At 41.5% G+C, this 23,317-nt stretch overlaps 1 long non-coding RNA gene across 1 annotated transcript; it reads left to right on the top strand.

Moving 5' to 3' along the window:
- The first annotated feature begins 17,430 nt into the window (after positions 1-17,430).
- Positions 17,431-19,523, top strand: LOC139350924 (uncharacterized). The gene is made up of 3 exons (XR_011603553.1): positions 17,431-18,935; positions 19,059-19,121; positions 19,259-19,523. It is a non-coding gene; the product is annotated as an uncharacterized lncRNA (long non-coding RNA).
- Positions 19,524-23,317: the final 3,794 nt, after the last annotated feature.

The raw sequence follows: 23,317 nt of genomic DNA, 5'->3' as shown, positions 1-23,317 counted from the left end.
ACGATCTGAACTGTGAGTTTTTTTTTATCTGTTGCATCCCTAGTAGTTAGTGAGATTGTAAACTTAGCGTTACATTAGAAACATGATGATGATCTGTTGCGTCCACTGCGGATTCGTCCCCCGACTAATACTTAAAAATGTAATTCCTGTGTGGCTAGAAGGGATTTTCTGATGTCTGTTTAATATGCTTGCATCTTAGAGAAGAATACCAGATGACCAAAAGCACCACCAATGAACCACAACAGTCTACAATCGCCCAATTCCTGGACATTCGTGTAGGGCATTACAGTATGAGCCATCCACAACAAAAGGCCATCACCAATGCAATACTTGATTATTCATTGCAACTTACCCGTCTGTTGTTGAAAACGAGCTTTCGGCACTTTCTGACGGTACTTGACAAGTACTGTAAGTAAGACAAGTACAGCCCAGTTTGTCACAGAACATTGACATCAAAAACGGAGAACCTCGCTGCAGAGAGACTTTCAAAAATAAAGACTCAACTTAGGAGTACTGACCATGTTTCAGTCACTGTGGACATTTGGTCTGACCGAAAGATGAGGGGGTTCCTTGGAGTCACTGTGCATTGGATAGAAAAAGAGGCAGAGAGGATACAGCTGAAGTCCAATCTCTTGGCCTGCAACCACTTCAAAGGCTCACACAGCTGACAGAATATGTGACCAGTTTGAGTTAATATGTGAATACATCATCAAAGATAAACTGGACTATATTATTCGTGACAAGGCTGCTTACATGCGCAAAGCATTCTCTGTGTGCTTCTCCACTGAGCAAGATGATGATGACGGGGATCATCTTGATGACCCAGAGCTCTGGCATGACTTAACCCCGGAAGACCAGCAAACAGTAGATGCTGCTATGGAAAAGAAACTGTGCTTGCAGTGTTTTGCGCATACTCAAAAGTGGCATCTCCTTCTCTTTCAGAGTTATTAAAACTCAGCTCACTGCTGCACACAAGCACGACACTCAGAGATGTGTTCGATGCTGAATTTGGGGAACAGAAAAGCTTTCCTGCTGCGGTCAACACAAGATGAAACTCACCAGTGAGGCAAGTGAAGGCAGTTCTCCAGTGTGAACATCTAAAGCTCTGTGCTGTTCTGGAAAAGTCTGGGCACAAGGAGTTGTCATTCACACACGAGAGTGGAATCTGTTGAAAGGGTTGTTGAACATCTTGAAGCCGATTGGTGAAGCAACTGATTTGACACAGGGAGAAGGTAGTCAAATTCAGTGTCGTGGTTCCATCTGTCTTGTCCTTCAATCACCACCTTGAGATGCTTAAGCCTCAAGACCGTTTCCTGAGTGGCATGGTCAGAAGTCTCCAGGCATTCCTGAACAAAAGATTTCTTGGAATCTTCATCAATGTGAAAATGGCCAGGACACAAGATGGGGTCAATGCTCCCTTTGCAGGCCCAGTTTACCTCAAAGCAGAACACACTTGATCTTCCACAGAAATTGTAATAAGGGCTCTTTTTTCTGCTAGTTGCCAGAACTGATCCTGCAAGATGCAGCACAGACAGAGCAACCTGTGCCTCTTGTTGATGAAGAAGAGCAAGAGGAGCTTGGACAAAGAGAAGGGCTGTTTGCTGCATACCACAAAAGACAGAAGATGTGGTGACCACTCCAGCACTGCAGCTGGTAGCAAGTAACTACCAATGTCAAATGTCAAATTGGCGAAGGACAGAATGCTCTTTTGTTCTGGACAATGAACATGAAGACTCTTCGTTCACTATTCCAAGTGGCCATCAAAGTGTTGGCAGTGCCTGCCTCCAGTGCTTTCTGCCATGGTGGCATCATTCTTCGGCCCCATCGCGCACAAAGGGCTGACAGACTTTTGGCCATTTTCGTCTTTTGCAAATACAATGCAGCATAGGGTCCTGAAACAACAGAAAATGCACAACCCTGTTCAATGTTATGTTCATGTATATGTTCATCAAATTTGTTTTGATAAATAAATATAGATTTTAAAAGCATACATGATCTGTGGACATTTAATATATTATTGCTTTGTTTAAAAATGACTCGAAAGGACTCGAAACTCAAAGTGTAGGACTTGCGACTAGACTCAGGACTTGCCTGTCTTGACTTGGGACTTGAGTCAGGACTTGAGGGCAAAGACTTGAGACTTACTTGTGACTTGCAAAGCAATGACTTGGTCCCACCTCTGCCTTAATGTAATCCTATGTACACTTTCATCAAAATACTATTTAAAAAAAAATAAATAAATAAATCCAAGCAACGGCTAAGAAATAATGGTGTCTGGAATTGACAATAACTTAGACACGACTGGAAAACCAGACCAAAGAAAGAAAATACTGGTGGAATTTGGCTAAATTATAAAGAGATGACCCAGCAAGGGGAAAGCACCTACATTTCCCTTTTAGGTGCTTCCAAGAAAAGTCATCTGCTGGGAAATTACCTAATGGTGTATTATGTCAGAAACATCTACAATGCCCAGGGGATGGACTAGAGGTGTGAAAAACCAGTCCCAACTTGACAATGTCAACAAAAACTGAACACGTAGAAGCTTCATAAAAGTAGAATGTACAGCAGAGCTGTTGTATTAGTTTGGTGTCCCAATACTTTTGTACATATCGCCATGTATCAAAACATCAGCACATCAGAAATCACGTTCAGCTTCTGCCATCATTAAGGTGCGCCTCTCCTTAGCCTTGCGTGTGCAGAAGGGGCGCATTGATTCACACAAATGTAGTTCAGAGGTGGAAGCAGACAACCAGTGGTGAATAGGTCTTGTAACTAGCAACATAACTGTCTACTGTCACAAAAACAAGTTCACCCCAAATTAGTATGGACTGGTCAAAGTATAGACTCTTTATTATGAGTGTCAATACTAAAACGGACATGTTTGGTATCGAAAATATCGATCCACACATCATTAAGTGACTGTGGGTTACACATCGCACAGGTACAGCTATGCTCACGATACTAGCCATGCTAACTAGCCACTAGTCATGATCGTCTGCTGGCGAAGTCTCCCTGTATCTGCACGCTGGTGCTCTCAAAGACCTCGCTGGTGCTCTCAAAGACCTCTGACGCTTCATTCTGTAAATGTGTGTTTTAAAAACTTATTTTGGGGCGTTTTTGTTCTTACCTAGTACTTTTTTAATAGCCTAACTTTAGTTTTCTTTATCCTGAAAAACTGCAGCTCTCCCGTTTACAGGCCAGCACGGACCAATTGGACGTTATGTTAACGTTAAATTAACTTGTGAACAGTAACATTTCTTGCGTCAAACTACCAAATGTAGGTGGACCCATACATTATCACAAATTTAAAACAGAAAAGTAATAACTTACATATTTTGGTGGGGTATTGTGCGCATGTGTCTTGCATGCACGTCAAAACATGCATGCATGCATTCAAAACTCGCTATACTTTTAGAGTAAAGTTTATTTAGTATTTCTAGGTTTATGTACAACAACACTGAACAAAAATATAAACGCAACACTTTTGTTTTTGCTCCCATTTTTCATAAGCTAAACTCGAAGATCTGAAACATTTTCTATATATACAAAAGAAAGTGCAGTTTTATCACACAGCACAATGCCACAGATGTCGCAAGTTTTGAGGGAGCGTGCAATTGGCATGCTGACTGCAGGAATGTCCACAAGAGCTGTTGCCAGTGAATTGAGTGTTCATTTCCCTACCATAAGCCGTCTCCAAAGGCGTTTCAGACAATTTGTCAGTACATCCAACCGGCCTCACAACCGCAGACCACGTGTAACCACACCAGCCCTGGACCTCCACATCCAGCATGTTCACCTCCGAGATCGTCTGAAACCAGCCACCCGGACAGCTGCTGCAACAATTGTTTTGCATAACCAAAGAATTTCTGCACAAACTGTCAGAAACCGTCTCAGGGAAGCTTATCTGCATACTCGTCGTCCTCATCCGGGTCTCGACCTGACTGCAGTTTGTTGTCGCAATCGATGTGAGTGGGCAAATGCTCACATTCGATGGCGTTTGGCACATTGGAAAGGTTGCTCTCTTCATGGATGAATCCTGGTTTTCACTGTTCAGGGCAGATGGCAGACAGCGTGTGTGGTATTGTGTGGGTGAGTGGTTTGCTGATGTCAATGTTGTGGATCGAGTGGCCCATGGTGGAGGTGGGGTTATGGTATGGGCAGGCGTATGTCATGGACAGCGAACACAGGTGCATTTTATTGATGCCATTTTGAATGCACTGAGATGCCATGATGAGATCCTGAGGCCCATTGTTATGCCATTCATCCCCAACCATCACCTCATGTTGCAGCATGATAATGCATGGCCCCATGTTGCAAGGATCTGTACACGATTCCTGGAAGCTGAAAACGTCCCAGTTCTTGCATGGCCAGCATACTTGCCTGACATGTCATCCATTGAGCATGTTTGGGATGCTCTGGATTGGAATATACGACAGCGTGTTCCAGTTCCTGCTAATATCCAGCAAGTTTGCACAGCCATTGAAGAGGAGTGGACCAATATGCCACAGGCCACAATCAACAACCTGATCAACTCTATGTGAAGGAGATGTGTTACACTGTGTAAGGCAGATGGTGGTCACACCAGATACTGACTGGTTTTCAGACCCCCCCGGTAAAGCAAAACTGCACATTTCAGATGGGCCTTTTATTGTGGCCAGCCTAAGGCACACCTGTGCAGTATTCATGCTGTCTAATCAGCATCTTGATATGCCACGCCTGTGAGGTACGATGGATTATCTCGGCAAAGGAGAAGTGCTCACTAACACAGACAGTGACGAGCAAAAGCTTCCTTTTAACAGACAGAAAGCTCAGGCAGAACTGGACTCTGGGTGGGCAGCCATCTGAGAGAGAGAGAGAGAGAGAGAGAGAGAGAATTAATAGTGGGATGTGTGTAATAAAGAGGAGGGAGGCAGAGAGCTTCGTTCTTCCTTTGCCTATTCAGCCTCAAGCCAAAAGACTTTTTACTTGATTACGTTTAAACTCTCAATCACCCTTATTCCTATAATTTAATTTGATGATTGACTGCAATAACCGTAAATTAAAGTCAATCATTGTTACAACTTGCCCTGTAACAAGAATTCATGTGGTACATTAACATTGTCAAGATCCCAAGGCACCCCTGTACAGGAAGAACTAGACCAGTTCTACGTTTAAAGGGTCCAGTTCTCAGGCCTACACTGGCAAAAATTACTTTTTTATTGCAATCACAGTAACACTGACAGTGGATGAAATGATAGTAGTAGCAGTTGCAGTGGATGTCAGGCAGGGCCCTGGCAGGAGACATAGCTGTAATCCACAATCCAGATTCAGCCACTATCCATGGGAACCTGCAAGACAATAAAGCACAGAGACTCCGGGGAAGAAGCTAAGTTGGAAACACGCTGTGGTAGGACATGAAAGCGTGCAGATGGAGAAGGAGAGAAGGACAGAGGAGCTTGGTGTATCTTTGAAGGTACAATACTATAGCAGAATAACTAGGGGCTGGTCCAGGGCAATCCTGAGCGACCCTAACTATAAGCTTTATTAAAAAGGAAAGTTTTAAGCCTACTCTTAATTGTAGAGACAGTGTCTGCCTCCCGGACAAAGACTGGAAGATGGTCCCACAGGAGAGGAGCTTGATAGCTAAATTCTCTGGCTCCTGTTCTGCTTTTGAAGACTTTAGGAACCATAAGTAAGCCTGCATTTTGGGAACGCAGTGTTCTAGTGGGCTAATAAGGTACTATTAGCTCTTTAAGATGGTGCCTGACCATTTATGGCTTTGTATGTAAGGAGGAGGATTTTAAATTCCAGTCTAAGCTTTACAGGGAGCGCAGAGTGGCTAATATTAGAGAAATATGATCTTTCTTCCTCGTTTTTGTCAGAACACATGCTGCAGCGTTCTGGAGCAACTGGAGAATATTTGGCGATGAATTTGGGCATCCTGAAGAATCACAATAATCCAACCTGGAAGTTGAGAACGTATGGACTAGTTTTTCTGTATCATTTTGAGACCGGATGTGACTGATTTTTTGCAATGTTACATAGGTGAATAAAGACAGTCCTTGAAATTTGCTTTACATGGGAGTGAAAGGACAGGTCCTGATCAAAGATAACTCACAGATTCTTTACAGTGGTGCTGGAGGCCAACGCAATGCCATCCATAGCTGCTATGTCATCAGAAAGTGAGTTTCTAAGGTGTTTAGGGCCTAGTACTATAACTTCAGTTCAGATATAACATCAGAAAATTGCAGGTCATCCAGGTCTTTATGGCCCGAAGACACACTTGTAGTCTAGTTAGCTGATTGGTTTCTTCTGGCTTCATTGATAAATATGGCTGGATATCATCTGTATAGCAATGAAAATTTGAATGCTTCCCGATAATGTTCCCTAAAGAAGGCCTATATAAGATGAATAGAATTGGTCCAAGCACAGAACCCTGCGGAACTCCGTAGCTGACTTTAGCGAGCACAGAGGAGTCGTCAGTAATGTGTACAAACTGAGAGCGATCTGAAAAGTAGGATTTAAACTAGCTCAGTGCATTTCCCTTAATGCCAATGAAGTGTTCCCGTCTCTGAAATAAGATACCATGGTCCATGGTGTCGAATGCAGCAGTACGATCTAATAAGACTAGTACAGATACAAGTCCTTTATCTGATGCAATTAGAGGGTCATTTGTAGGGATTGACCAATTATCGGCCAGGTCAATAATATTGGCCGATATTCGGCATTTTTTCGATAATAGGCATCGGCCATTTTTTCCACCGATGACTGATAAAATTAATTAATGTATTTTAAAACGTGCTTCTTTGGCTCTGATGCAGCCGTCTCTCCGCCTGAAGTCACCGCTCTTGGCTGTTCTCACTGTTTGGCTACATGGCACAAGTAAGTGACAGCCAATTAAAACTGAAGCCTCTACATGCAGTGCCACAGACAAGGAGAAGCAGACAACTGGTCTGGTGATCCAGAAGAGATAAGGCGACAGAGTCAGTCGAAGTTGCAATAGAAACCCTTTATGATGAAGTTTTAAAAATACTACAACCTTATGATTAATTTCAGTGATAACATGCAAGCCCAGAGTAGAAATTTCACTGACCTACTTGTTTAATCACATCAAGCATACGACTTTGCAAAATAAAATAAATAGTGTCACGCCCGCACACCACACACACACACACACACACACACACACACACACACACACACACACACACACACACACACACACAAAAAGACGTAACAAAGTGAACATGACCTGAAGCTCCTTACTGAACAATAATTAAAAAAAAGACATGACATACCGGTAGGTAGACTATAGCAAGTATAAGGGAGGAAAACTTGCTGAATTCCGCTGTCTGGCTCTGGAGATGAAAATGTTCACAACTTCAACAAGGCGTATTTCATGATGACTCACCGCTACGTTCTAATTGCCACAACTGCTTTATACCTGTGGCCAGACGCACAATAATAATATAGGCCCCTTTTGGTTACCGTTATTTCGTGGGAATAATAAATCTCCTCACGTGTCTCAGCCCATGGGGCAGCTCCTGGTTTATCAATAAACAACACCGGAGGTGATTATAGCCTATAAGTTTAACAGTACTACACGCTAACATGTCCTTGTTTGTTTACAGTCGCATCTCCCTCAGCGCTCGTGCTCTCACTACACTATGGTGCAGCAACGTAACTACTGGTGTTAAATGATTGTCTTTTTGCCCATCACTCGTAAAGTCCAGGGATATAAGTCAGGCAGAGAGCACAGGTTGAGGAGATTATTCTCAGTGTTTTTTTCAATCAGTAAATTTACCGTCGTGTCTACAATTCACGTGTGTAATGAAACGCTTTTCCAAGCTCGAAGATATGAAAACTGTGGTGCTGGCATGTCTCGTGCTACTAAATTGGGAGTACTAACTCGGACCCAAATTTCAGAACAGTTCAGTTTATTTTGTTGATATTTCAAAAATTCAGGGAGGGCTATTTTATTTATTTATTTATTTATTTATTTATTTATTTATTTATTTATTTATTTATTTATTTATTCATTCATTCATTCATTCATTCATTCATTCATTCATTTGAGTGAGTTTTAAGAAATGCTGCTGGAAGGCCCCTGCACTTTTTGTTTTAAAGATAATTAAACTTAAAGGCATTTCAATTAAGATTTTGTGTTTGTGTTATTTTACAAAAAGTTAAGGTCTTTTTTTCAGAGTACACAAAACAAAGAAAGAGTATTCATTCTAATTCCAGGTGTATTACTCTAAATTTCGACACTAAAATTTTCATTTTTGCTGCAAACAAATATCGGTTCTAAATATCGGCTATCTGTTTCGTTTGATTATTAATAATCGGTATCGGCCCTGAAAAATCCATATCGGCTGATCTCTAGTCATTTGTAACTTTAACCAGTGCTCTATCTGTGCTATGATGCATTCTAAATCCTGACTGGAAATCCTCAAGCTATTGTGTAAGTTGCACAGCTGATTAGCAACTGCTTTCTTTTGAGAGAAAGGGAAGGCTGGACATTGGTCTGTAGTTGGCTAAAACCCCATGGATCAAGAGTAGGCTTTTTAAGTAAAGGTTTTATTACAGCTACATTAAAGAACTGTGGTAAGTAGCCTGTTGATGAAGACAGATTGATGACAGACTGTTGACGGCAGGAGCTGATAAATTCGGTCTCTAATAGCAAGAATTTTATCATTAAAGAAGCTCATGAAGTCATTACTGTTCAGAGCTAAAGGAATACATGGTTCAACAGAATTATAGCTCTCTGTCAGCCTGGCCACAGTGCTGAAGAGAAACCTGGGATCGTTCTTATTTTCCTCTGTTATCGCAGAGTAATAGGCTGCCCTAGCACTGCAGAGGGCTTTCCTGTATATTTTAAGACTGTCTTGCCAGGCGAACCGAAATTGTTCCATATTGGTAGAACGCCATTTCCTTTCTATTTTCCATGAAGTTTGCTTTAATTTGCTGGTTTGAGGGGTATACCATTGAACTAACCTCCTCTGTTTTATTATCTTCTTTTTTAGGGGGGCAACAGAGTCAAGTGTCATATGCAATGAACCTGTAGCACTATCAACCAGGGGCCCATTGCACAAAACTAGGATAAGGGATTAAGCCGGGATATGTTGGTTATCCTAGCTCAACTTATTCGTGATCCGGTTGCACAAAAGCAGGATAGCGAAAAGTGGGATATGTTATGGGATAAGTTACCATGGAGATTTATTCTATTCAATCATTGTAGATAAATGATGATTTTAGATGTGTTGCAATCATCAGATAGACAGTTTCCCATAGGCTATATATAAAATACACATCCAATATAAATATAAATACACATCAAAGAGTAACATGATGTTCCTTTATTGAATAAGGATAAATCAAGGCATCAGTTCCTTTCCAAACTGAAGTCACACAGGGACTCTACAAGATAGAAAGCACAGAATCAAAGCATATTATACAACACAAGAATAAATACACATCCAACGGTCTGTATATAATACAAATAAATAAAATAATGCAGGACAAATCCGTACACAAGTGAACAGACAAATGAATGGATGCAGGAGCCTGCAAGCTTGTGTACAGCACAAACATAAGAGGCCAAATCAATCTAACTTGATCAGATCAACTTTATTTATCCCAAAGAGAAATTATGTAAGAGATAATGCCCGACGAGGTGTCCATTATCAGAAATGAATGGATGACGCGGAGGCGTGAACTGTCCAACGCGAAGCTCCGCTTACACCACTTACAAAAGAAATAAATATTAAATCAATTATTAATACGTTAATGTTGCTTTCTACTGTTAAAATCGTAAGTTTTTCCACAAGAAGTGGACTATTTAATATCTCTCGTTGTGACGCATTGCCAAGGTAACCGGCTCTGGCCACAGAACCTGCAGCTCGGTCAGCCACAACTGTTATATTAGGCATAATCAGTGGAGGGAAGTGAGATGATTGCTTAACGTTATGTTACGTGATACAAAGTATCATTTCAGAGGGCAAGTGCACCTCTTACCGCTTGTGTGTGTCCAGAGGATGATGTGACATTTTGTTTCAAAGAATCAAAGTCCACAGAGAGTGTCCTAAATCGTTTTTATTGCAAGAAATATTATCCATCATTCACTCTGATCATTACAGTAAATGTGTATCAAGCAAGTAAGTCTATCCTAAATCGTTCGCTAATTCACTCTATATCAAGCGAGTAAGTAAGTAAGGTAAGCAAGACAGTTTCTGTTACCAACGAGCGTTTGAGCCAGCGCAATAATTTAGAACAATCAGGCTATTTGACCGGAACTTTTTTATAGGTGTCCTACGACACTTTTTAACGGACACCCTGCAGCTAATCAGAATCGAGTATTCTTCCAGACCATGGTACAAGGAGTTATACAGTCAAATGTTACATTTACACAATTTCACTTACAATTTCAACTGATTCATAATCAGAGTACAGCTACGTTTTCGGAGATGTTAATCAACTATTTGGATTGTAATTGTGATGGTTTCAGCGGAGCAGTGAGTGGGTATTTGTGCGCTACTTACGCATTCAGGCAGTCTGCAATACTTGCCCACGCTTTCTCTCGTTGTTTTATAACTGTGGCGGTGTTGCCTTTCTTTTTAATTTGGTCCTTCACCTCCTCGTAAGCCTCCATGAGGACTTCTGCCTCCGACAGGGGAAAGTATGCCGCTCTAGTTGCCATGGTGAATCGGTGAATCTGTGATCGATGGTGGGGTCTTGGTGGCTTGAGGAAACCGTGTGCACATACTTATCCAGGATAGGTTTCACCTGGCTTGTTGAATCCGTGTCTGCTCATCCTGGCTTGGTCTTTGTGCAACCAATTAAGCCTGGACGCTTATGTTTTGGATTGGTTGAACTCAGCTCAGTCACTTATCCTGGATGTCTTAATCCTAGTTTTGTGCAACGGGCCCCTGGTAATCAATTTGGGAGGGACTAAGGTTAGCATAGGAGTCCTCTGTTGTATTGAGACATGGCATTGAATTAAATGCTGATGGGATCATATCCTTTAATTTGGCTACAGCGCTATCAGACAGGAGTCTGGTATAGGAATTTTTGCCTACTGGCAGGTAGTCTGTAATATGAATTCAAATGTTATTAAATGATGGTCTGATAAAAGAGGATTCTGTGAGGAGACTATTAAGTCTTCAATTTCGATGCTATATGTCAGAACAAGGTCGAGGTTGTGGTTAAAACAGTAAGTAGATTCATGTACATTCTGACTGAAACCAACTGAGTCTGATACTGGGATAAACTCAGTGCTAAGAAGAAGAAGAAGCAGAATGGTATTTTTTATTATCACATCACAGTGTTGCACACTACATGCTTCACGCCATGCTTCCCATGAAATTAATTCCTCCGCATTTGACCCATCCTGGTCGTCCTTCCTCCACGGCAGACCAGGAGGGGTGGGCTGCCAGCCCAGGGACCCAACTCTTTTCGTCACCATTGGTCAGGTGGTGATCTTCTTGCATGTTTTTAGTGGGGGTATTTTATGGAGGATACCCCAGGTGAGCGCAGGGAGAACATGCAAACTCCACACAGAAAGGCCCTTTTCCTCGAGTAGCAGGCACTGAAGGCATGGTGGAGGACACGCCACCAGCGCCCACAGCGGGATTTGAACTGGGACCTTCTAGTTGTGAGGCAACAGTGTTACCACTTGTGCCACCATCGATATGTACATTAAAGTCACCTATGATAATTACCTTATCAGTTTTAAGGACTAAACCTGATAAAAACTGAACTCAGATATAATTTCGGAATAAGGACCAGCAAAAATGGCTGCAACTCAGCCTCCTCGTCGGCTCCCTCGAGGAATGTGAGTATTAATTTGGCTCGGAGTAGCAGCTTCATTTAGGCTAACATACTCTTCATGATGCAGCCAGGTTTCAGTCATCCAAATAAATCAATATTATGGTCTTATATTAACTCTTTTGAGGACAGAGATCTGATGTTAAGCTATCTCCATTTAATTCTCCTATCTTGAACTATTGTAGTGGTTGTTTTATGTTCTTCTCTTTACTTTTGGTTTACTTAGTTTACAAGATCGGGGGCAGACATACTCTGTGGAGTGTTGTGTGGATAAATGCTCTAATGGAAGCGCAGAAGCATTTAGGACTGCAGCTCTGCCTCCTGGTCTCAACTCTGAGTTGTCAGGGGTTATGTTCATCAATAAAATCACATAACTGTATATCACATTACATGTCCGAGCTACTGTTGACTTAAAATTGTTTATTGCAAATGTGAAAAAACGACCAAATCAAATTTGATCCACAGAATGTATTTCTAATTCTGTGGTTCAGTCAATGTAACATTCCTTTTTCTGCCAAACATTTTATCATGAAAATCATCACAAAATGGAAAAATAGGAAAGCAGCATCTTCCTGATGAGGGGTCCTGTCCCCAGCCCCACACAAAATAAATGAATGTGGAAATTTGTACCACCAATATGTTGGTAAATAATGATAATGTTAAAAATAAACAATAATGTTGCTGGAACGTTGCGACTGGTTAACCTACCAAACAACCATAACAAATTCAGTTCTTTTTACATTATTAAAGGGATATTGATCTTGACTCCAGTTTGATTATTGATATATTACATGTAACATTTAAATAGCTTAATCTATGAAGTACTTTAATTTGAGGATCTTGAAGTGTGGTTTGGTGGATTACATTGTTGGAGTATGCTTCTTTTATCTACAGTTGGTAATGTACAGTTCTGTCGCTTATGACTGGCCAGGATTACTTGTGTTGCAAGTTCCATGACACTGTTAAATGCTGCTCTTACAAACTACTTATGTTCCAGGGATAGGGAGGCTCCTAAAGTGTGCAATGTAATGAATGGACATTCATGTAACTGGAAAATGGATTTGGAAGGGAAATTGCCAAACTGGCAAGCAAAGTAACAGCTGAATGATTTCTTTTCCTCCCTGTCTACCTGATTAATAAACTGAAGACGGGATAAGACATGAATACCACTTGTGTAAGTCTTGCTGTAAAATCAGCTGTTCTCTGACTCCAAAGGTTAAGCCCACTTTTTTTTTTTTTTTTTTTTGTGCATGGTTGGCAGCATTATGTCTTCAGGTTGTCCATCTGTCCGTCGTCCCGTTCTCACCAAGGTAACAAATGTTCCCTTTGCCTCAAGGATGAACTGTTTATATTTTGGTGGTCAGAAGTCAGGTTCACTGTAACCTCATGTTAGAGAGGAGACATTGTGAATACAATGTCTCCTCTCCGAGAGGGAATTTCTTTATATCTGGCCCAAACATCTGTTTTGACTCAAAGATGATTCGATTCTGGTGGTCAAAGACTCTAAATTTAATCTCTGATGTTGTGGGTTGGTGTTTTGGAAAAGACTCTTAGTAGTTATGTTTAGCTAGACCAAGGGCCACAGTAGTCAAATATTTTCAATAAATGTTTGATTCAAAAACCTAAACTCTGACTCAGTGTAGTCTAAGGGGAAATGCCACCATAGTAGTCTATAAACTGCTGGATGTTGCAGTGTAATGTTTGTGTTGCTTCCGGTTATTTTCAGAATGGAGGAGTTAGGGGAAGGCAACACTGTTTTTTTTCCCTGCTTGCTGTGCCTAAACATTGATTACCATCTCCCACAAACCAATGGAAAACTATAATAATAATGTTAAACGATAAACTACTATTAGGTGATTAGGTGATATGTTTTGTCGTTGTCCTTTTGTCTGGTACAGGCTCTAGGGATGATTTGGTCTTCATAAATGCCGATTATTTTTGTTCTGTTTGTACAATGTGTGGGTTAATAATTGATTTTTAAGTTTAGCAAATCTTTCAATTTTCTCTTTGAGTAAGCCAGATTGATGCATATAATCATTAAAATTGGCAGTTTTCTTCCAGGGGACAATTGATCATTTTACCCCTTTAATCACATCTATTTCTCAGTGCAGCCAAAAAGTTTTGTGTTAACTTCCATCAGTCCATAGGATTTATTTCCAAAAAGCATTAGTCTGGTTAAGGTGTTCCTTCTGGGGAAAAAAAGGTTGAACCAGGATCAGAGACAAACGATGCATGTAAAATAAAAAAAAGGCCTGTATGTCTTATTAAATGTGAAACCTCCCAACCACTAATTTTCCTTTTGTTTTTGTTTTCTAGACCTGACAAGTGCTGAACTGAAGTCATCATTTGAAAGATAGCTTCACATGCAATGCGCTCTGGATGTCCCCACAGTCAAGCAGGGGCCTATCCTGCATTCCAACGCCTTGGTGCTTTTGCATCACTTCACAACAACCATATCACACCTGTATCAGCGATTCACCCCGCAAATGGAACACAAGAGAACATGGTAGCCACTCAGTATCCTGGGGAGCTCAGAGTGGTTTATGTTCCAGGTCAGTGGCAGCAAGGCAATTTACAATTGCAATAAAATTTCCAGGGCTTCCCCCATCCGGAGTCACAGCCAAGCACAGAAAGCACTGAATTCCAGCACCCAAAACCCAGGGATGGTACATGTAGCCCTGGGAACAGTTGCTACCAAATAAGCACAAAAGCTAATACTAATGCTGTGCCTGAGAGCAAAAAGCTGAGATTTTCCTGTTTGACTAACCCATCCTCTTCATCAGAGGAAACAAATGCCAACATTGAACTTAATACTAGTACTATTTTTTCAGATGAAGTACACCACAAGAGTCAGCAAGTGAGAAGTCCACCAGCTGCGCTCAACTGTGGAAAGACCAGAACACAAAGCCTGCATCATTCAGGAGGAACTCATGCCACCCTCCCTCAGCAGCAGGTCTGCTCTCCCAATTTCAGCAATCAGCCATCCACGGACAAAGTCTTGCCAGTTGGAGAAACGGTACCACCCACAGATGACCAAATAAAGGACCATATTGCAAAGAAGGTTGCACATTTTCGGACCATTTTAACTCAGACAAATAGAAATTATGGACACATATTCTCCAACAATACCAGGGACTCTACACCACAGTCTGAATGCATCAAGTCAAACGGTGTTGCCCATTTGGCCACAACTTCTGCCTTAGACAAAGATGTGAAGAGGCAAAGTCTCAGCTGTGGTGTGGTTGAGCAATGCACTGCTGCATTTGGACAAGGATGTGAAGAGGACAATTCAAGGGGCAGCAGAGCAAATGAGTTAACTCCCAAGTCTAAAGAGATGAGTTCTTGTGCTACACCTGCACCAAAGAAACTTTCAACAGGTACACTTGTCTCTGATATAAGAAGCTCAAAACATACTCCAAAGACTGAATCTGTTGAGATGAGTGCATTGGTAGAGTTTGAATTGTCACAAAAAGAAGACTTGGATGTAACTATGCCTGCAAATGAGGATATCAGACGTGTTTATTCAGGTGACTGCGAAAGTAAAACATTTGTCTGTAGCAATGATGAAGGTTTCTATAGTAAATGGTGTGATAAGTACATACAGAATGGTGTAACCATTCTTCGCTATTCATTAACTGCACTGAAAGAGCTCATTGCTGCTCTGGAGAATGTAGAGACCATTACAGAGATGGATAACTTTCCTAAAGTCATACTCCAACAATATTGGAGTGGGGATATAGATAACATTCATCTTTTTGCATCCACAGAATACCTACAAATTATGGGGAAAGTTGCTGCCACTTGCACAAAGAATGAAGATGAGAGTCCAGTCATTCTCACCGCAGTGTCTGGAATGGCCTTGGATGAACTGACTAAGAAGCACCCCAGTTCATCATCCAACTGCAGCTCATCACAAGAAGAATATAAGTCTCTGTGGCTAAATATCAACAACAACAATTTGGATCACACAGACCAAGCGCTCGGTGTTTCTTGCGCACCCAAACACATGACAGAGAGGAAAAAAGGAGATACAAGCCTAAGACCAGTGGAGGCAGTAGGGTTAAACAGTGTGCAAGGTGTGACTGACGTCTCAGAGGATCTCCAAACCAAGTCGAGTTCCAAGCTAGACTTATTAATTGATAAAATTCAGGTTCATAATGCAGTCTCCATTCCTACAAATCAAAGTGAATGTCTGTACAACCACACAGTGTGTGAAGGTGTGAGGGACAATGTGGGTTTTTTGCATTTACAAACTGATGTAAGCATAGCAATTTTTACAAAAGACAAAGAACATGCACCTCTGTGTAAAAGTAAATGTGAGGAAGCACTCTCTGTGAACATTTTAAAAAATCCCCAGTACGAAGACATTTCAGATTGTGAAGACATACCACAGCTGGCCACAAAACTCCCAAACACAGACCACAAGGAATTAAGGGTTTCTGCATGTTTTGAAGACTCTCATTATGTAGATATAAGTGAAGATGAAAATCCACAGATTGAGAATGTGGCTGTGCAGAGGCCTTCACTTACACAAGTACCTGAACCAAATAATACAGAGTCACCATTTGAACGATTTGAAAGCTATGGACATGTACAGGCTCAGGCTCTGATGAAGACAGAAATCATCTCAGATGAGGAACTGAATCCAATGAAGGTTTCACAAGAGATGGAAGCACTTGATGCAGCACATTGCTCTTCTTCATGTTTTGTTGAAACTGAAGATGCTAAATGCAATAGCAAGAGACATCAGGGATGCCAGACAAACCACTCTGATTCATATAGTCCTTCCTTTGTTTTGAAAGAGGAAGATGAGACTGACGATCAGATGGATGATGACTGGTTAGTCATTCCTATTAGTATGTCTGACCTTAAATTTGAAGCAGAAGATGAGGAGGACAGCTCAGAAAAGGTTGTGCTAGATGATGATAAAATTAAAGACAGACAAACGCAGTGCGACACAAATCAAGTACCAGCTTCTCCTCCTTCCCAAATGGAAGTGTTTGACACAATTGAGTGCTTTCTACAAGCAAAATATGCACAATTTGAGAATAGGAGCACAACTGAACATGAACTAGACTGTGAGGGAAAACTCCATCCACCTCAAAACAGGAGGGAGTCATACTCTGAGCCTGAAAACAGCTGCGACACAGAGGACAGTTGTGAATACTCACCTGGATCAGAACGTAACTATTTGACTGTGCCCAGACAGTTATTAAAGAAGTCAGCAACCCTGTCCTCAGAAACAGATGATTCTGTGTCTGAAAAAGAGGATGAAGATGAGGTTGGAACTGTGCAAAATGGTCAAACCAGGGGCTCGAACAAGTCAGGTTGCATGCAAAAACTTAAACAGCTGATTCAAGCCAAAGCTGCCTCAAGGCATGTTCAACATAATAACAACGGAGAAAATATTTCAAAAAAGGATGATATAATAGTCCTGGATTCTGACACAGAGGATGAAAGTGACCAAAATGGCAAAAAGAAGGCAAAAAGGAAAAGATTTTTCTCTTCGGGCTCAGACGACAGTGGAGATGCACCAGCACCACAGCAACACTCTAACCTTTGTTATACAAAGTTTAAAGAAGTGACACAGAATGCACCCTTTTCTGAACTGTGTGACAGGTCAAAGAGTGGACAGCTGATGGAAACCAAAGGGGGCTCTAAAAATGTTCTTCATAACAGTCAAAAGATTTCAAAAAAAGAAAGCGTTATAATCCTTGACTCTGACACAGAAGATGGCATTGACCAACACTACAAAAAGGCAACTCGTAAGAGACCGTACTCGTCAGCATCAGCAGACGGTGGCCATGCCTCATGTGTTCACCAAAAGATAGATTCATGTGAATCTGGGGACAGTGAGTATGAAAGTGCTGAAGTAAAGCCCAGAGACACCAGAGTGTCTTTTGGAGACTCACCACTGTTCCAGCACCATTCTGAACTTCATGATACATATTCTAAAGAATTGATGCAGGATATTCGCCCTGAGCTGTCACATAGTTCAGAAAAGAGTCAACAGCTGATTGAATTTCATGGTGTCTCGGGGCACATTCAACAGAAGACCAACAGACGAGTGATACTGGAAGAAAGAGGAAAAACCAAGAGAATATACTCATTAGGATCAGAGGACACTGGTGATTCCGGCTTTTTTCCGACAAAAAACAGACCTTCAACTGAAACTGTGAACTATCTTTTCGAAACTTCCAAGAAAAAGACTAAAAACCCCAGACTGTCATCTGAAGACTCACCAAAGAAGCTGCCCCAGTCTGTGGATAAGGAGACAGACTCAACTTTGAATCCTAATCCTGTGATTCCTCGCCTTGTTGTTGTGAAGTCTTCTCAACCCACTGAATACTTAACACTCTTAAAAGAATCAAGTGTCCATATGCAGGTTAATGATGAAACTCCATCTCCAAAGACCCTGACATTGACCAGCAATTGTACTGACTGTGAAAAGAATACACGAAATGTGGACAGAAATAAAAGATTTATGTCCAAATCAAAACCTGCAAATGGGAGACGCCATTCAACAAGTATGGTTCAGACCAGCGTAGTAAAATCTTCACTGATTTCAGGACAGCTTTTGTTACCTTGCCAGGAAGGCCCATCTACTTCCGTTGGTAGCTTGTCTTGCAGAAGTGGACAACTTTCTGAAACCAGACAAATCTCTGCCTCCTGTAGAGGTTTGCCTCAATCTGGAGAAGCCTCCAACTCCAACAACCGTGATCTTTTTAAATCAAAGCAGAGCACATCTACTCCCAGACAACATTTGTCCTCACCCAAAATGCACCTGTCTCGGTCTTTTAGCAGCCCTCCACCACCAGGTTATCTTTGCTCTCACTCAAAAGGCCCATCATCTGTTGCAACCATGAAGTTATCAGCAAGGGAACAAGTGAACAATGACTGGGAGAAGAGCTTTTTCCCAACCAGGAGAGACAGAAAACGTAACCTGGAGGAGGAATTGAGACACCGTAATAATGATTCAAGGAGTGATACTAGACAAGAGCCTAGTCACTATGACAGGGCACCCAGACATAGACACAACTCCCTCAAGTCTGCAGCCCCCCTGATGAAGAAGACCAGGCCTTTTGCTGAAGAGTTGACCAGGGCCAGAATTCGAGATGCCCCAGGGAAACAAAGTGTGTTCTTTTGACGTCTCAAAAATCAATTTTTTCATGATCCTTAATAAATTCTTACAAGTTTCAGTTATTTTTCCTGTATCTAATATGAAAGCATGTTCCTAACCCTAATTCTTACCATAGGATACTGTGTGGGTGATGGTTACAAGTGGTCAGAGAAGCCAACAATGGCTAAACCAACAAAAGGTGATGATTAACATATGCCCATTTAATAACAAATCTCTTAAAACCATCTGCGCTATCCTGTTTCACCATGTGTTCTGGTTTCTGGGATTTAATTTTAATCCTTTTTTCTCTTGTTCCTTTATATTTTTCATTGGTAGGTTCCAGTAGGTAGAGGGAAAGGTGTGGGACCCCTTCAAGACCCCATCTTTGAAGAAAAAGGTGTTTCCCTGTGTTTCACTCCCACAGGGACAGGTTTTTGATAGCTGACACTAGCAGTTGCAGTTGTTGTAGTTGATTCTATCTTTGATTTTCCAAAGCACTTGTGTATAGTTCCTTGACAGACTAATTTGTACCTATATTGTAAATTTGAATATTTTGTATTTTAACTCTAACTGTATGCATATACACATATGCACACATACACATATTGGCTATTTGTATTCTTTTCACCTACCTCAGTGTTTGAAAATGCAGCATTAAGCTCTTGCATGGTTTTTGTTCACAATACGGTCTAAACTTGAAACAGTTATGTTTTATATGTATTTGTACTGTCTGTCTTCAGTACTGATTTTCTTATGGGTAATGTCACATTCATTTTTAAATAGTTTAAAAAAATCTTAAATTAGTCCTCTATAGTTTGGCTGATGTACTTCTGTGTCACCACAAGAGAGACATTTAAATGTGGAATCATTTTTTTTATTAATAGTATAAGAATAAAAATATATTACATTTACTTGTTGCATTTTAATTATTTTTAGCTCTCAGGTTGTGTCATCTGAACAGGAACAGCAGTGTCAGTAACTGTATTGCCACTCTCAGATCTCAAGTTGGCAGCTGGAAAATTGTGGTTCCATCTTATTGTGTCATACATTTCAGCAGCTGTGATAGCATCAGTAGAGACTTCACACCTTATGTATCAATATTTGGTCAGTCCAGCTCTCTTTGTCAGTAACTGACCATCTTGCATCACAATATCTGATGGATTCTGTATAATGACTCTGTCTTTCTTCTGTGGGAAACTGCATGCATTAATCACTAGCCCCAGGTTCGTGTTAACACAAGCTCAAAAACAGGCTACAAGGTAATCCTCTCAGCCCCAGAGCTCACCATTCAGCGACGCACCACAATTAATCTCGCCACACGGATGGTGACGCCTGTAGATGGGACACCCCATGACTGCCTAGAATAGACAGATGTGTTCTTAAGGCCACAAAAAGACTTATATAATCAGCCCACACAGCATGAGGTATGTGCACAACATAACATAAGAAAAACATTTTCTGCACCATTTGCACATATTCTGCCACCAGAAGGTCCTTTTTCGACATCTAATGATGGACCACATAGATATGACAGAACAAGTGAGAGCATTTAGATACATCTTAGTGGTGGTTAACAGGTTTAACAGATGGGTGGAAGCCGTCCCAACTAAAGGGCCTGTCAACATATACTTAAACCATGGAAACCAGATGATAAAATATACATGGCGTGGAATCAAGAGCCTATTCGGCTGCCAGATGAACACCGAGCTATAGGGGAAGATTGGATACCAGTGGCAGGCCCTGTGATAAATATATAGCATGAAACAGTAGATGGGTGAAGTTTCTATGGTACAACCAACAGCGATTTATTAGCTGGACAGTATCATCATTGGAAGGAATCAATTAGCAGTTGCATGCATTTTGGGGATGAGTGTTGTACAGTTATACCGATGGTAACGGGGACAGACGGTAATCTGACAAAACTATTGAGGTTTAAACCTCAATAAACCTAAGGTTTTGGTCCTGACGGACCGCAGCCTCCTGCCAAAGGGGAGTGTCTCACAGAGTTTATGTTCGGGGTGGGAGGGATCAGCCACAATCTTTCCTGCACGCCTCAGGGTCCTGGAGGCGTACAGGTCCTGGAGAGATGGGAGATTGCAGCCGATCACCTTCTCTGCAGACCAAATGACACGCTGCAGTCTGCCCTTGTCCTTGGCAGTGGCAGCAGCGTACCAGATGGTGATGGAGGAGCTGAGGATGGACTCAATGATGGCTGTGTAGAAGTGCACCATCATTGTCTTTGGCAGACTGAATTTCTTCAGCTGCCGTAGGAAGTACATCCTCTGCTGTGCTTTCTTGATGTGGGAGCTGATGGAGTCACAGAGGGTGATGGGGGCAGGTGAGGCTGAGTACTTCTGTAGTCCACAACCATCTCCACTGTCTTTAGAGTGTTGAGCTCTAGGTTGTTCTGTTTACACCAGGTCACCAGATGGTCAACCTCCCATCTGTAGGCGGACTCGTCGCCTTCAGAGAAAAGGGAAAAGATTCAATTCAATTCAGTAGTCTGGCTTTGGGACCCACCATCACTGCTTAATGACAAGCCACAACCCCAATCAAGGAAAAAGGAAGGCACTACGCTCTTTGCATTGAGAGTATGTTCATTTTCATCATTTGTTCACGAGTGTAAACAATAGAGCTGTTGCTGAATGGATCTCCCGATGTTGTTTTAAATAATCTAAGACAGAAAGAAGCAAATCACTTGTCTCACCAGTTGTACATCCATACATATGCATGATCGACTGAGACTAGTGGAGGAAGAAACATGAGAAAAACACACAAAAACAAAAGCAGTTGGCGCTGTTGTAACTAGCTGCCACCCTAGTAATAACATCTTGAATCAACAAGAATAATAAAAACTTTGATTCCTATTGTTGTTATTAACAGGATGTGGTTTGTGATGCCTTTGGGCAGTGGTACACTGGTAAACTACAAATATTTTCCCTACATGCAAAGGAAACATGAACAAGCCTTCGTTTATTATAGTTTGTGTACAGAAGGGGCCAGAATAACTGCAAGGTTCGAGAGACTGATGACAACATCTACAGTTTGTAATAGATTATTACACACATATGTAGACACATGCATGACAGAAAAGCAAAGTGGAAACTCAGGTAGGTTATTTGTGTAAGTCTACTGTCTCCACCTCACTTCCTGCAATCCTGGCAGTAAGGACAAGGTCCCTTTTCCTGCACAACACATTAAGCATAATGAAGTGATAGATCCAACCAAAGAAGCCATCAGTCCTCCAGTGTCCTTGATTTTGGAGCAAAGTCTATGAGGCTGTGTGCTCCAAAAGCAATCCTCTCAAAAATGTGTCTACATTTGAAATCAGTTGGTCCACTTGGTCCAGCTGCAGCTTTTGGTTCAATATGATCTAAAGCAGTGCCTCTCAACTAGTCTGGCTTTGGGATGGACCATTACCCGCACTCTATTAAAAATCCCCTTCAAAATAAAAGCACAGGCTTTTCAGCCTTTATTTTTTTCTGTTTTGCCCAGGCAAAGGCCCACTAACCACTGAAAATAAATCCCACCAGTTGACCACTGCTCTAGATCAGTGGTGTTCGACTGGTCTGGCTTCAGGACCCACCATCACCCCTTAATGACAAGCGGAAGTAGCTAAATGGACTAATTAAAGGAGAGAGCTATCGACAATACCATGTACAGTAATAATAAAAGTAGGTTAGTCAATTCAACAAATGGTCTCTAATATTTCAGCAGTCAAGTCCAAAACTGGCATTTCCGTAGTACTTCCATTAATCTGCCTCTCAATACTCCTATTAGCTTTAAATATAGATTTATTGACCATTTTTGTGAAGTTACATGAAGTAAAATATTTAAAGCAGTCAAGGCAACCCTTTGAAGGTTTCAAATGAACTGATGGTTTTATTTCAGAAGTAACACGAATTTCTTTGTTTTTACCAACATCATCATCACTTTGACTTTAGCCGCAACCCACTGAAAATGGGTCTCACAAGCTTTCCACTGCTCTAGACCAGTGGTCTGGCTTCTGGACCCACCATTACCCCTTAAAGACAAGGCACGACAATAGACGGTACTCGCAGCATAAAAAAAATCCCCTTCAAAATAAAAGCACAGTTTTCTTTGTTTTTGCCCAGGCAAAAGCCTGTGACCAGTTGAGAATCACTGCACTAGAGGACGTTGGGCCCTCATGCCACCCTCAAAGGGTCTGTGTCTGACAGTTTGGTCAGAAACATGTGTACCAGTAGCCTGCTGGGGGTCATTTGTAGGGCTCTGGCAGTGCTCCTCCTGTTCCTCCTCACACAAAGGAGCAGATACCAGTCCTGCTGCTGGGTTGATGCCCTTCTATGGCTGGTATCTCCATCATGCTCTTGAGACTGTGCAGAAAGACACAGCAAACCTTCTTGCAACTGGACT

The sequence above is a fragment of the Chaetodon trifascialis genome, chromosome 22 (assembly GCF_039877785.1).
Source record: "Chaetodon trifascialis isolate fChaTrf1 chromosome 22, fChaTrf1.hap1, whole genome shotgun sequence".
Taxonomy (NCBI): domain Eukaryota; kingdom Metazoa; phylum Chordata; class Actinopteri; order Chaetodontiformes; family Chaetodontidae; genus Chaetodon; species Chaetodon trifascialis.
The sequence above is the reverse complement of the archived record's forward strand: the minus strand, read 5'-3'. Positions and strand labels throughout refer to the sequence as shown.